The sequence below is a fragment of the Petaurus breviceps genome, unplaced genomic scaffold (assembly GCF_028583685.1).
Source record: "Petaurus breviceps papuanus isolate PSGF00001 unplaced genomic scaffold, PetGlider_PUasm1.0 37, whole genome shotgun sequence".
Classification (NCBI taxonomy): domain Eukaryota; kingdom Metazoa; phylum Chordata; class Mammalia; order Diprotodontia; family Petauridae; genus Petaurus; species Petaurus breviceps.
This window is the reverse complement of record NW_027186296.1, coordinates 96,302,096-96,314,912: the sequence shown is the minus strand read 5'-3', so window position 1 is coordinate 96,314,912 and position 12,817 is coordinate 96,302,096. Positions and strand designations below refer to the sequence as shown.

The 12,817-nt window shown below is 42.2% G+C and overlaps 1 long non-coding RNA gene across 2 annotated transcripts in view; it reads left to right on the top strand.

Moving 5' to 3' along the window:
* LOC138169537 (uncharacterized) overlaps positions 1–12,817 on the top strand; it is a 285,918-nt gene that overhangs the window by 144,553 nt on the left and 128,548 nt on the right. The window contains exon 4 of one of the 2 annotated variants that reach the window (XR_011170376.1): positions 11,209–11,875. The exons of the other annotated variant lie outside the window; for it this stretch is intronic. This is a non-coding gene — a long non-coding RNA (uncharacterized lncRNA). Of the gene's footprint in view, positions 1–11,208; positions 11,876–12,817 lie in introns of those variants that run through there. 2 annotated transcript variants of the gene reach the window in all.

The following is a 12,817-nucleotide window of genomic DNA, read 5'->3' as shown; positions in this document are numbered from 1 at the left end:
GTTAAAGTCCAGTCCCTCCTTTTCTGTTTTGAAAATCAGTTGAAATTCTAAAGGAGGGAGGCAGGGGCTACAGGGCTCCATGGAGGAGCCTATAAATTTGAATTGTAGGCTTTTTTTTAAGGGGTATGAATTGAGAAATCCAGATCAATAGGGGTGAGAAAGTTGGAGCAGTAGAGAATAGCTGTCATGCCTCTATCACTATTCCTATTCATGCATCTCTAGGGAAGCTAAAGTACACATAATAGGTAACCAGAATTGTCCCTGAGTTCTTTGTGTGGAAGTCAGTGCCAATCACTCTGATTGTCAATTGGAGGAGAGGTTGAGATTATAAACAGTGTCCCCTCCTTGCAGGCAAAAGCAATCAGCACCTTTCACAGTCAGGCTCCTTATCCAAGGGAAGCAGCCTCACTAAGTGCTCTCTTTCTCTCTCTGCAGAAGTTATGATGAGATCTGTTGGGTAGTTTGAACCTATTTAAAGCCAAGTTGCTTTTAAAAGAATTATTCCTGGAGTTTTGAATGGGTGAGGTTGGACTCCTTTTACATCACCTCACGCCTACTCTTTTCAGCTCCAGGTAATTCAATTCATGCCTGTCCTGGGTCAATTCAATTCATTCAATTCAACAAGCTTTTTATTCTAGATCTTTGGGCTCCAAATCTAACGCTCTTCCCCAGTGCATCGCCCCACTTCTCTTTTCTAATCAAAGGAACATAAACTGTTCATTTTCCATCAAGAATGAAGGTGTCTATAGAACCTATAGTTTATAGTAGGCATGGACTATGGTGTGGATGTAAAGAACCTTGGTTTTGGGGGGTCAAGAAAACTGGTGTTGAATCCTGCCCTGTGAGACCTTAGACAAGTTATTTCATTTTTCTGGGGCAATGTGGTTACTAACCTCTGTAGTGGTTAGAGAGCCAACCTCGTAGTCAGGAAGACTTGCATCAGAAACTTACAGCCTTTGTGAGACCTTGGGCAACTCATTTAACCTCTCACAGTGTTTAACACAGAGTAAAAGCCTAACAAATGCTTGTTGACTGACTGACTAACTCTTTAATATAACAAGTCTTGTCATTAGCAAGAGAAGTTGTAGATGGGCGGCCAGGTAGCACAGCGAGTAAGAGCACTGGCTCCAGTGTCAGAACAATCTGGAGATCGAATCCCGGGGTCAGACACTTAGCACCCACCCAGAAACAAGTTACTTAACCCCAATTGCTTAGGGGTGGCCAGGTGGCTCAGCGAGTAAGAGCACCGGCTCCAGTGTCGGGATGATCTGGATCAAATCTGGCCTCAGATACCCGGCACCACACCCAGAAATAACTGGCCATGTAACCTTGAGCAAGTTACTTAACCCGATTGCTTTAAAAAAAAAAAAAAAGAGAAGTTGTAGAGCAGGTGCTATCTGCATTGGGGGATGGAGTTTTCTCAGTGAGAGTTCTCTATACTAATGAAATCACAGGACTGGCTGAAAAAAAAATAATTACAGTGCTTGCCATGCAGAGTTGTTGTGAGAACGGTACTTTGCATTATGTAAATATAAGTTGGTATTTACTATTGTGGCTCTCTCTTTAATTACCCTGTATTTATTTAGTCCTATAATAGAACCATAGAAGCAATTATCTCCCCCACTGTCTGAAATTGATAGAGTCCTGTAGTTGGAAGGGACCTCCTGCAGAAGTCATCCAGTGCAACCTGTACCTAACCAAGGATCTACCCAAGTTATCATCCATCCTCAATTCAATAATTCAATTTAAAAACAAAATCATTATTAAGCACCTACTTTGTGAGATAGGAATTGGGAATTCAAAGACCAAAAAAAAATCAGTCTTTCAATTTCTATTAGGGAGTTGCAAAATATTTACAGACAAGTATAATATATAGTAATTTAAGGTTAGAGAGAATAGTAACCAAGGTGGAAGCCTCCATGGAGGACGTGGAAGCTTAGAGGGAGGCAACAACTGAGGGGTAAAGAGAAGGGAATGCCTTCAAGTCATGGGCTAAGGCTTGTGAGAATGTATGGAGGTGAGACTTGGGCTGTTGAGACTGGGACACAGCCAGTGGTTCAATTTGGCTGGGATACAGAGTATGTGAATGACAACAAGGTGAAGAGGCTAGAAAAGTCAGTTGGTGCCAGATGATGTCAGGCCTTGAATGACATGCTGAGAGGGATTTGTATTTATCTTAGCAGCAATGGGGAAGCACTGAAAATTTCTGAGCAAGGATTGTGCCATAAGGTTGCTTTGGCAGTGGCATGGTGGATTTATTGGAGAGGGGAGATACTGGAATCAGGGAGAGCAATGAGGAGGCTGCCATTAGGCAAGAGGTGGGATTGTGGTTGGGTTCATGGAAAGAAGGAAACAGATGTGACTTATGTTATAGAGGTAGAATTGACAGGATCTGGTGACTGATTAGATAAGGGTGTTGAGGGAGAGGGAAAAGTCAAGGGTGTCTTTGTGGTTATCAATTTGGATTACTAGGAAGGAAGAGATGCCTTTAACAAAGATGAATGGGGCAAGAGGCAAGGTTGTATAGTGGTTAGAGACCTGACTGGTCAGGTGAGAAAGATCTGAGTGGGAAGTTAGAAAAGGTGGGGAGGGGGCTTCAAGGGAAAGATGAAGATTTCAGTTTTGGACATATTTAGTTTGAGCTATGAAGACATCATTTGGGTGGAGAGTTCCAATAGGCAATTAGAGATAAGTGACCAGAGTTCAGAAGAGAAATCTGGGTTGAATACATAGATTTGGAAGTCTTCTGAATAGAGATGATATTTAATCCGTGCTGTTCAGTCGTTTTTCAGTCGCTTCTGACTCTCTATGACCCCATTTGGGAGTTTTCTTGGCAGAGATACTGGAGTAGTTTGCCATTTTCTTCTTCAGTTCATTTTTCAAGATAAGGAAACTGAGGCAAACAAGGTTAAGTGACTTGCCCAGGGTCCCACAGCTAGTAAGTGTCTGAAGCCAGATTTGAACTCAGGAAGATGAATCTTCCTATCTTTGGGACCGGCACATACCTAGCTGTCCTTGTGCCACCTATCTGCCAATGGGAACTGTTAATTTCACAGAGTTAGTGTGTGTAGGCAGAGTAGAGGAGGCCCAGGATAAGCCTCCACGGAACACCTCTAATAACTAGGAACTCACTGTTTCCCAAGACTGCTCATTTCATTTTTGCATAGCTCTAATTACTGGGCAGTTTTTCTTTGCATCCAATTGAAATCTGTCCATCAACTTCTACTCATTGTTCCTGATTCTTTCTCCTGGGTCCAAAAACTCCTCTACAGGTCAGCCTTTAAATAGCTGAAGTCACATTCATGGTGCCTCTCCACAGGTTTTTCCCCTAGGTTTACCATACCCATTTCTTTTCATCAGACCTCCCATGGAGTGAGCCTCTTGTCTCCTTCACCGTCTTGATTGTTTTTTCTCTAGATACCATCCCTCCAGTTGCTATAGCTCCATTAAGGACTGAATCCAATGTTTCAGCTAGTGCCAAACCCACCTAACTGTACAACAGTGTATGTGGGTGCTGTGCCCAAGGGTATAAAAATTTGATTGCTTAAACTTTACAAGATATATTGGGAGTTTTTTTTCTCTCCCCTACATATTTATTTTATCTTTTTTTTTCTTGAAAAACTGGGACAATTAGCTCTTTTGTCCCATGTAGTTTCATTTATGATTTCTTGAAGTGGAACTCCGGAAAACCAGACTTTGATAAAGCTCGGGCTTCAAATGGAACTACTCGACTATGCCTTAAACCCAAATCACTCTGGCTCTCACTGATTGGCCAATAATAGGTCCCAGTCCAAGCCTTACTCCATCATTGTTTGGGTTTTGATGGCTCAGAGTGAGTGTAAATAGCAATTGTTTCTTTTCTGGCCAGAAACCCCAAGGGTCTTCCCCTCACAGATTGATTTTTTTTTTCTGAGTAGACAAACTAGGCCCATCTTTTGCTTCATTTCTTACCTACCCTTAAATTACTGTATCACTGAATGGGTGTTGCCTCAGACAAACTGACACCTGGGAAAGACCTTAGCTGAAAAAGGTCAAGGTCTCCTACTGAATCTGGGGTCATCTCCAGTTGTCTTGACCTATGTCTTGCCACTGGACTCAGATGAGTCTGGAGGAGAGAGAGGCTGATGATTTTGCACAGCTCTACCTGTCTTAGATACAATTAACTTGCAAATCAAGACATCATCCTCCTGATGTCATTAGTCCTCTTCAAGAACAAAGAATGAACCTTATTTTCTAGAAAAATACCATGAAAGACATTGTGAAATGAGTGACATCTAAGTATGGTATTTTGTGATTCCCCTGGTCTAGGTACCTAGTAACTTTGTCAGAAATGGAAAGGAAAATAAATGTGAATCCATGCTGGCTCCTAGTGATCACCATTTCCCTTTCTTGATGCTTACAAACTGTCACTTTATTACTATCTTCCACAATTTTGGCAGGAATGGAAATCAAGCTCATTATCTTACAGTCCTATTCACTGCTCCCCTTTTTAAAAAATAGGGACAAGATTTCTTTTTTCCAATCTTTTGACAATCCTAATATTCTGCAGGATTTTTGATATGTCACTGACAACAGCTGAGTGATTCCATCTGCAAATACTTTTGTTACCTTAAGACATAGTTTGGTGAAGCCTGGTGATTTGACCTCATAGTGGTCAACTAGGTCCTCCCTTACCATTACCTTACATATATTTAGAGCTCTGTTTATCTTCTTTGTTCTGTCAGCCTCAATGAAGAGATCATCCTTTTTTGAGAGAGAAAAGAGTGAGCAGTTCTGTTTTCTCTCCCTATCATCTGCATTATTTATTCTGAGAAGCAGAGAGGAATTGTGACACAGTGAAGATAGTTAGAGTCAGAGGACCTGGTTTGAATCCCAGCTTGGCCACTTTCTATCTGCAGAACCTTAGAGAAATTACTTAACGACTCTAGGGTTCAGTTTCCTCATCTACAAAAAGAGGGTATAGGAGACAGCTATGTGCTTGTAATGGTAATGGTAATTTGAAGATCTTCTCTGTCCTTTAATAAGTCTAAGGGAATTTGAAGACCTTCCCTGCTTTGAAAATATACTCTGCCCCCTAATAGGCTGAATGTAGTCATATGGAACCTGTGGTGGGAGGAGTTTGCTGAAGGGAAGCAGAACCCATAGGAAGCCGGGAGTCAGAGACAGGGAGACAGATTGGCTTGTGCGTAAATATTGGTCTTATATTGGTTTGTGGGAAGGCTAAAGGATGTTGTGGCTCTCTGTGTTGTTATGGCTTATTCTTCACTACTTTGATGGAATCAGCTTACTGGTTTTGGTTTTCTGGTGTCTGAATAAATGTTTTGCTTCTGTCTTCTATATGGAGAGTCTATTATATTTTGTGATTGAGCACCATGCAGGTATATTTATAGTGACCGTGGGCGCTATGAATATTTCATTGGTGCTACAGTGCTATAGAGTGGAGTCTTGGATTCAGGAACACCTGACTTCAAAACCTACCTTAGACACTACCTGTGTGACCTTGGGTAATTCTCACCTATTTTGTGTCTCAAGTTTTCTCATCTGTAAAATGATGGGATTGTATAGTAGGTGCTTAATAAATGCTACTTAACTTTCATGTTTCTTCCAGCTCTAAAGCCATGGCCATATGATCTTGTCAGCTCTAAATTCATGATTTTATGGTCATATTTCTTCTGCTGTTAAAGAATCACTCCTTTCAGTTAAGTTATTAAGGGTAACAGCCCACAAATGACCTTTTAATTCTGAAATTTGGATCAGTTTACCAGAGAACTACTTGCAACTTTGAGAAATAGAGTCTGAGTTGGCACAGGAAGAAAGGAAGGAAAGAAGTAAACAAGCATTTATTAAGCACCACTGTGTACCAGGTACTTTATGAATATCTCATTTGTTCCTCACAACAACCCTGGGAGGAAGGTGTTATTATTATCCTCATTTGACGTTTGAGGAAACTGAGGCACACAGGTTAAGTGACTTGCCTAGGGTCACACAGCTAGTGAGAATAGTTCTCATCAAAGTCTAGTCTCTTACAGCTAGAAGTATCTTTAAATGTCTTCTAGAAGAACTCTTTTATTAGGGACAGTTCTTAACCAGCACCCTGATAGTTCATGTCCAATGGAAAGACAAAATGTGGCAGGTCATTGAACAGTTAAACAGGAGATTTACTGAGCACTAACATAGCAAAGATAGGGAACAAGGATGCAGGGGCACTTAGCTTAGCCTTAGGGAGACGTGGGCTCCCCTACCCACACCCACACCTTCCCGTACTCAATCTGTTCTGCAGCCAGGGTGGAGTGATTCTTATGGCCTTTGGACGTTGGTCAAGTCACAAAGGCCACTGATCCATTGTTGGGTGGGTTTTTTTATGCCCTGTGTGACCAAGAAGTCACATCAAAATAGCCAGAATCCACCAGAAGGCTGCCATAGGAGCATAGCTTGAGCCATGCCCACCCTTGGGCCAATCACAGAGGGATGGGGGAGCATGTGGTCATACCATTCATCTTACAGATGTGGGAACTGCCTCCCTAGTAGATGCCATACCAGTGACTGTTGTGACTAATTCTTTCCCTTTCAAAGCGTTTTTAAAGTGCTGGTCCTTTCTGTGGGGCCTGGGCATGTGGTGGACATGAGAGGGAAATAAATGATTTTTGGTGTCATGGAGAAGGTAGTCCTGGGGTATTATGTGTTAGCAGAGCTTGGAGTCACAGTAAGTAACTGGGAAAGGAGGAGGCCCCTTCACCTGCTTCCCTGGTATTAGAGTCACTGCTGGGCCTGTTAAAGGGCCATAAAATTATCACAGTTTTCTCGCACAGCTGATTGGAGACCATCTGATGTGAGAGCTAAAGTGCTGATGGCTGCTCAAATCGGCATATTCCTCCTAATTGTCACATAAACGTTGCTGATGTCCCTCACTGTGCTGTGGTCCCACTCATGCCCATTAGCCATCAGCACATATGTGTGTAGGGGATGAGAGAAAGCTGCTCACTTGGAAAAAGGCCTTTGCTCTCCCAGGATGAGACAGAACCAACCAGATCTAGTCCCCATTTATCCTCCTGGACTGCTGTTGTTTGTCCTTCATTCTCAAGGAGAACCATGACATCAGGAGGTGATGCTGTGACTTGCAAGTGAATAGGATTTAAGCGAGGCAGGGCTGTTCAAAGTCACCGGCCTCACTTTTTTTCTCCAGAGCCATCTGGGTCCAGTGGCCAGATATGGAGTAGGAAGACTGGAGATGACGCCCACTGCTTTTGTCTTACAATGTTGGTTTAGAACTGAAAGGGACTTTAGAGCCATTTAGTCCACCATCCCCTCATTTTATTGATGAAGAAACTGAAGCCTGGAGAAAGTGACTTTCCCCAGGTCACACAGGCAAGTGACAGACAAAATCTGAACTCGTCTGACTCCCAGTCCAGTTCTCTTTTCACCATACCAGATAGCCCCTCTACCTCTCTTTGTGTTCCTGTGTGCATAGCACGCTTGGCTAAGTCCTACTACTTCTCCGGGCCTCAGTGTCTTCTCTTATTATGCTTCTGAAATCAAGTGCTAGATATCACATGGCTGTTGGAGAGGTAGTGGGGGGAGGAGTCAAAGTTGGAAGATCCAATAAGATGGTCTCTTGACCTGAGTTGGCCCTTCAGCTGGACCCTTGGCCAATGCAACATGCTGTATTTTAGACACACGTCAGATCACTGAGCAGAAAATAGTCCATACCTGAGGTTCCTCAAATAGTCTGTGTTTAGCCACCCCTCCATGAGAGACCCACAGTGTCTGCAAACCCTGACCGGAGGAGGCAACATTCCATGTGATCCCAGAGAAGGCTTCTCCTATAGCCCTCATCTCCCTCCCAATCCCCCATCTTTTTCCCAGAGGGCTTCTTAAAACCTCCCATTTCAAAAATAACAATTCCTGAGTATGAATAGCTTCCTGGGACGGGCTGAGTCACTCTGATTCCAAAGATTGTGGGATCTTAGAAGATCAGAAAAGTTTCTTATATACCCAATAGAAGAGCCTTTTTCCCCCATGCTTCTTTCAGGATTTCTTTGGCCTGAGGGAGACCCAGCAGCTGGAAAGAACCAGCTAGTAAGGAAAGTACCTGTAAGAAACAGGGAGCTCTGCTGTCATTGGAGCTAGTCAAGGGCCTCAGGCATTAGCAGTGCTAGGAAGAGCAAGATGAGCTCCCCAGGGAACTGTTACTAGTGTTCTTCATTTGACATTTGTGCCCCCACGTAGCTGGTCACAACCCTGTGGAGTGGGGGTGGAAGGGGAGAAGCCATAAACGTTCTTTGCATACATGTGCTGGAAATTCCATGGGGAAGGTTTCCAGAGAACGGTGGGACAGAAAGTAGAGGAGAGAAATGGTTTTTGGCCTGGGAGACCTGTGTAGTAACCCCCTGGGGGAGAATGTGGGGAGAATAGAAGACAATGGAAATGAAACCGTAGGCACAGCAAAATTAAGTACTAGCTTCTTTGATTGTTTTTAAAACACAGTATTAAATTCTTAACAATAAGGCAATGATTCTGTAAAAGTGATACACTTGTGAAAGGATTATTTATGTGTTTATATATGTCCATATGTATGTATGTTTGTGTGTATGTATGTATGTATGTGTGTATACACACAAACACACACACTCCTCAATTTCCCTATCTATAAAATGGGGATAAAAATACTGCCTACTTCATAGGGCTGTTGTGAGAATCAAATGGGAACACATAAACACTCCTATATACATATACATACACACAGAGAGCTTTGTGAACCTCAAAGTTCTATATACACAGTAATATTAAGAGACAGACACCCAGTACAGTGTGGAGTTAGTGGAATGCTGGTCTTTGAGTCAGAGGGCTAACTTAGATTTGGGTCCTAGCACTAGCACCTGCCTTTGTGATTATGGGAAAAGCCACTTCATTTTACTGAGCCTTAGTTTCCTCATCTGTTAAATGGGGATAGTAGCACTTACCCCTATCATGACTAACATTTAAATAGTGTGTTAAGGTACAAAAAGTGATTTACAAATAGTATCTCATTTGATCCTCAGGACAACCCTGGGAGGTAGGTGCTATTGCTATAGCATTTTACAGATTTTCTAGGTTTTCTCTTTTTACATATGGGGAAACTGAGGCAGACATTTTTGTGAGGAAAGCCCCAAGGTGAGCTGCTATTATTATTAACATTATTGTTATTGCCCCAGTCACTCTTTCTTTGGATGTTGGACTCACTCCAAAAAAGATGATATTGGCCTCTGCCCCCCACAACACAGCAACATATTACCCTTACCAAAGTATCCCACCATTCCCAACTGGTAACTTCAAGATGCCAGGATTAATGAGAACGTTTTTTTCTTCCCAGAATGATTTGCAGTTCACAAGTGCAAATGTGTTTTCACTGCCCTATGAAATTTTCAAGAAACCATTCTGATCCAAATGACTTATTCCTTTACTTAGTTTAAAAGGAGACATCTCATAGGAGCGGCTAGGTGGCACAGTGAATGGAACACCGGCCCTGGAATTAGGAGGACCTGAGTTCAAATTTGACCTCAGACACTTAACACTTACCAGCTGTGTGACCTTGGGCAAGTCACTTAACCCCAATTACCCTCCCCTCCCCCCTCCAAAAAAACAAGGGAAAAAAAAGGAGAGACCTCCAAGTGATATGGCTCAGCTTCCTCAACCCCAAATTTAACTGTCCATCACCTGTTCATCAGTTAAGAGAGATAAGTTCAGTCTGCAGATGATAACATTTTCAGACGGTTGCTGGGAGAGTGAAAGCTGGCTCTGAAATGTAGAAGTCCTTCTAATCACCAGCTCTCTTTACTGAGAAAATCTCTCTAAAATTTTACCAATTAGGAACAATTAGTAATCAAGAGCCTATTCTGACAGACCAGGGCTTCTGATTCTAGCGGGTAAGTCCTGTCCAGATTTATAATAATTCTCAAGGCTTTCTGGGTAATAATAATAGCTAGCATTTACATAATGCCTTAAGATTTACAAAGGGCTTTACAAATATTGTCTCATTTGATCTATACAATTCTGGGAGGTAAGTGCTATTATTTTCCCCATTTTACAGATGAGGAATCTGAGGCAAAGGAATTGCCCAGAGTCACACAGCATTAAGTATCTGAGGTCAGTGAATGGAGGTCTTCCTGACTCCAAGTCCAGCACTCAATCTGATATTCCACTTAGCTGAATCATTCAGGCTATAATGTTGAACCTGGAAGGAATTTTTTTTTTTAAATCACTGGCCTTTTCCACATCTTCCATCTATCTCATTCTCCACTGCTCCTAGTGCTATGACCAGTAGAACTTTCGGAGTTTTGTGGGAATCCTGTCAAGCCCAGATGAGCCCACAGAAATTCACAAAGGGTGAGAACCCTAAGCCCTCAAATACCACTTTGAACATGTTGGCACACCAGGACTCTTCTCTAATTTCTTACACACAGAGACTACTATGCTTTGTACTCTGCCTTAAAAGAATGTTTCTTCCTTTCCTGTATGGTGTAAGACTGATTACCTTGTATGTCTTCCTGCTTTTGAGAAAGCTGAGAAAACTTAAGTAAATCCTGTGGTCCAATGTTGGAGGCTCTGGGCTTATACAATCTGAATTCAATCTTGGGATCTTCTCCAAAAAAATCATCTCTCTCTCTAGTTTTGCCACCACCCAGATTTCCCTCTGGAAATCCTAGAGAATAGATGCAACTAGGTCTCCACAGATAGAGGTAAAAGGACCACCAATCTTAGGCAAGCATTCAAGGGTACAGTGTTATCATGTAGAGGACAGTCTCTTTTGCACCCAACAGAAAATGCAAAACAACACTAAAAAAACAAAGACTCTAAGTAACCTATGAATAGTCAATTCTCCACTTCCCTGTGAGTCTCACTTTCATCCCATGGATCTCTAGCCTTACTGTGCTACTTGAGGATTTAGGTTCTTTATGGGAGGACAATGAATTTGGCATTGCTAGTGAGAAAACTGTCTTTTCTGTTGTCCTTTCACGGTCCAAATTCCTGAGAGAAGCAGTAAAAGGCAGAATCCAGGTTTCTGTTTGGTCCTCTCTCTTTTGACTCAGTCCCTCATTAATTCCTGCCTTTCTGGGACCACATGCTCAATGCTTATTCTGGGAACTCTTTAAGATTTTTATTGTATCTTTTTTTTTTCCATTGACTTCATTTCTAAATATATCCCTTCTCCTTCTTTCTCTCACTGACCAGGGAGACAGAGAGACAGAGACAGACTGAGAGAAAGCAGTTCAGCAGAAACTAACCAAGACATCAATGGAACCTGGACCCAAATGTGAAAAGTCAATTGATTAAGCAAATGGTACCTGTTGGTATCACGGAGCCCTGGAGAGGGGAGCCATGTGGCCAATTGCAGATACCTCCTTGGGGATATATGTCTCAATGTGGGATATCTGGGGCAAAGGGTATGGATATTTTAGCCACTTTGTTAACATAACTACAAATTGCTTTTCAGGATGTTTGGATGAATTCACAGCTCCTGCAGCAGTATCTAAATATTCTCGTATCCTGCCTCTATGCCTAGAATGTACTCTTTCTTCGCCTATGTCTTACAAAATTGTGCATTTCCTTCAAGATGTAGTTCTAATACTACTTTTTACAAAATTTCTTGGTCTCACCAATTAATACAAATTTTACAAAATTTCTTGGTCTCTTCCCTTTCTAACTACCACGTATTTATTCTTCATGTATATATTCTGTATACTTTTTCTCCACATACCTTCATATATGCATGTTCTCTCCCCAGATAAGGTTGAGAGCAGGACTTTTTTTACCTTTTTTATTTTTTTCTGGTACCATGTTTATAACACAAAGCATGGCACAGAGTTGGTACTTAATAAATGCTTCTTGATTGACTTGTCTTTTATAGTCTTTGCCAATTTGTAGGTGTGAGTGAAACTCCAAAGTTGCCTTTGTTTGTGTTTCACTATTTATTAGTGACTTAATCCCAGAATCCTTTTCTTCCTCCAGAAGACTATTGTTTCAGGACCTCTGGTTACTTTTTTTCTGAAGACTGGAGTGTATGGATTACTATCACTGTTTCTGAGGCTGCCCTCTCTCAGCCTGAGAGGTTAATCCATTGCCTTTTCACAAATGATTCCAGGGACTTGGTTTCCACCGTTCACTCCTCTATTCAAAGACTGGTCATGTGGCTCCATCCTTTCTTAGCACTACCTAGTCAAGAGGCCCTGGTACTGGTTCTTAAATCCCTTCTAGGGCCATATACATATAGATTAAGAGCACAGGTAACTGGAATGTGCCCCTGCCCTTGCTGCTCAAAGATTATCACAAGCCTGTCTCTCCTCTCTCTTCCCTTCTCTTCCCACCTCTGCCTTTCCTGTCCCTCTTTCCCCCTCCCTACATCTCCCTGACCCAGGTTCACTCTTTGCTCTTCTGCAATTTTCTCTCTGACCATACATCTCCTTCCCTTTTAAAGACCCAGCACAAAAACAGTGGCCCTGATTCACAACACCTTGAACCAATTGAATCATATGATGCTGGGATTTAATCAATTGTCTTCAATAAAATGGGAATAAGTACTTGTAATGGGAATGCAAATTTGGAAGATCTTCCCTGCCCCTAGGCTAAAGTGCACCTGAAGCCTGGGGTGGGAGGCTTGTTTTTCAGTAGATACTTTTTGATTGGCCAGTGGGTCAATAAGGTTGTTACATTCTGTGAGCCAGGAGAAGGCTATATAAGCCCTGATGTGAGGCTTTGTTTTGGGGGCTCACTTTGAGAAGTGTTCTGTGATTTGATCTATATTCTGGGAAGACATTGTCTGGAGCCCCCCCCCCCCCCCCCC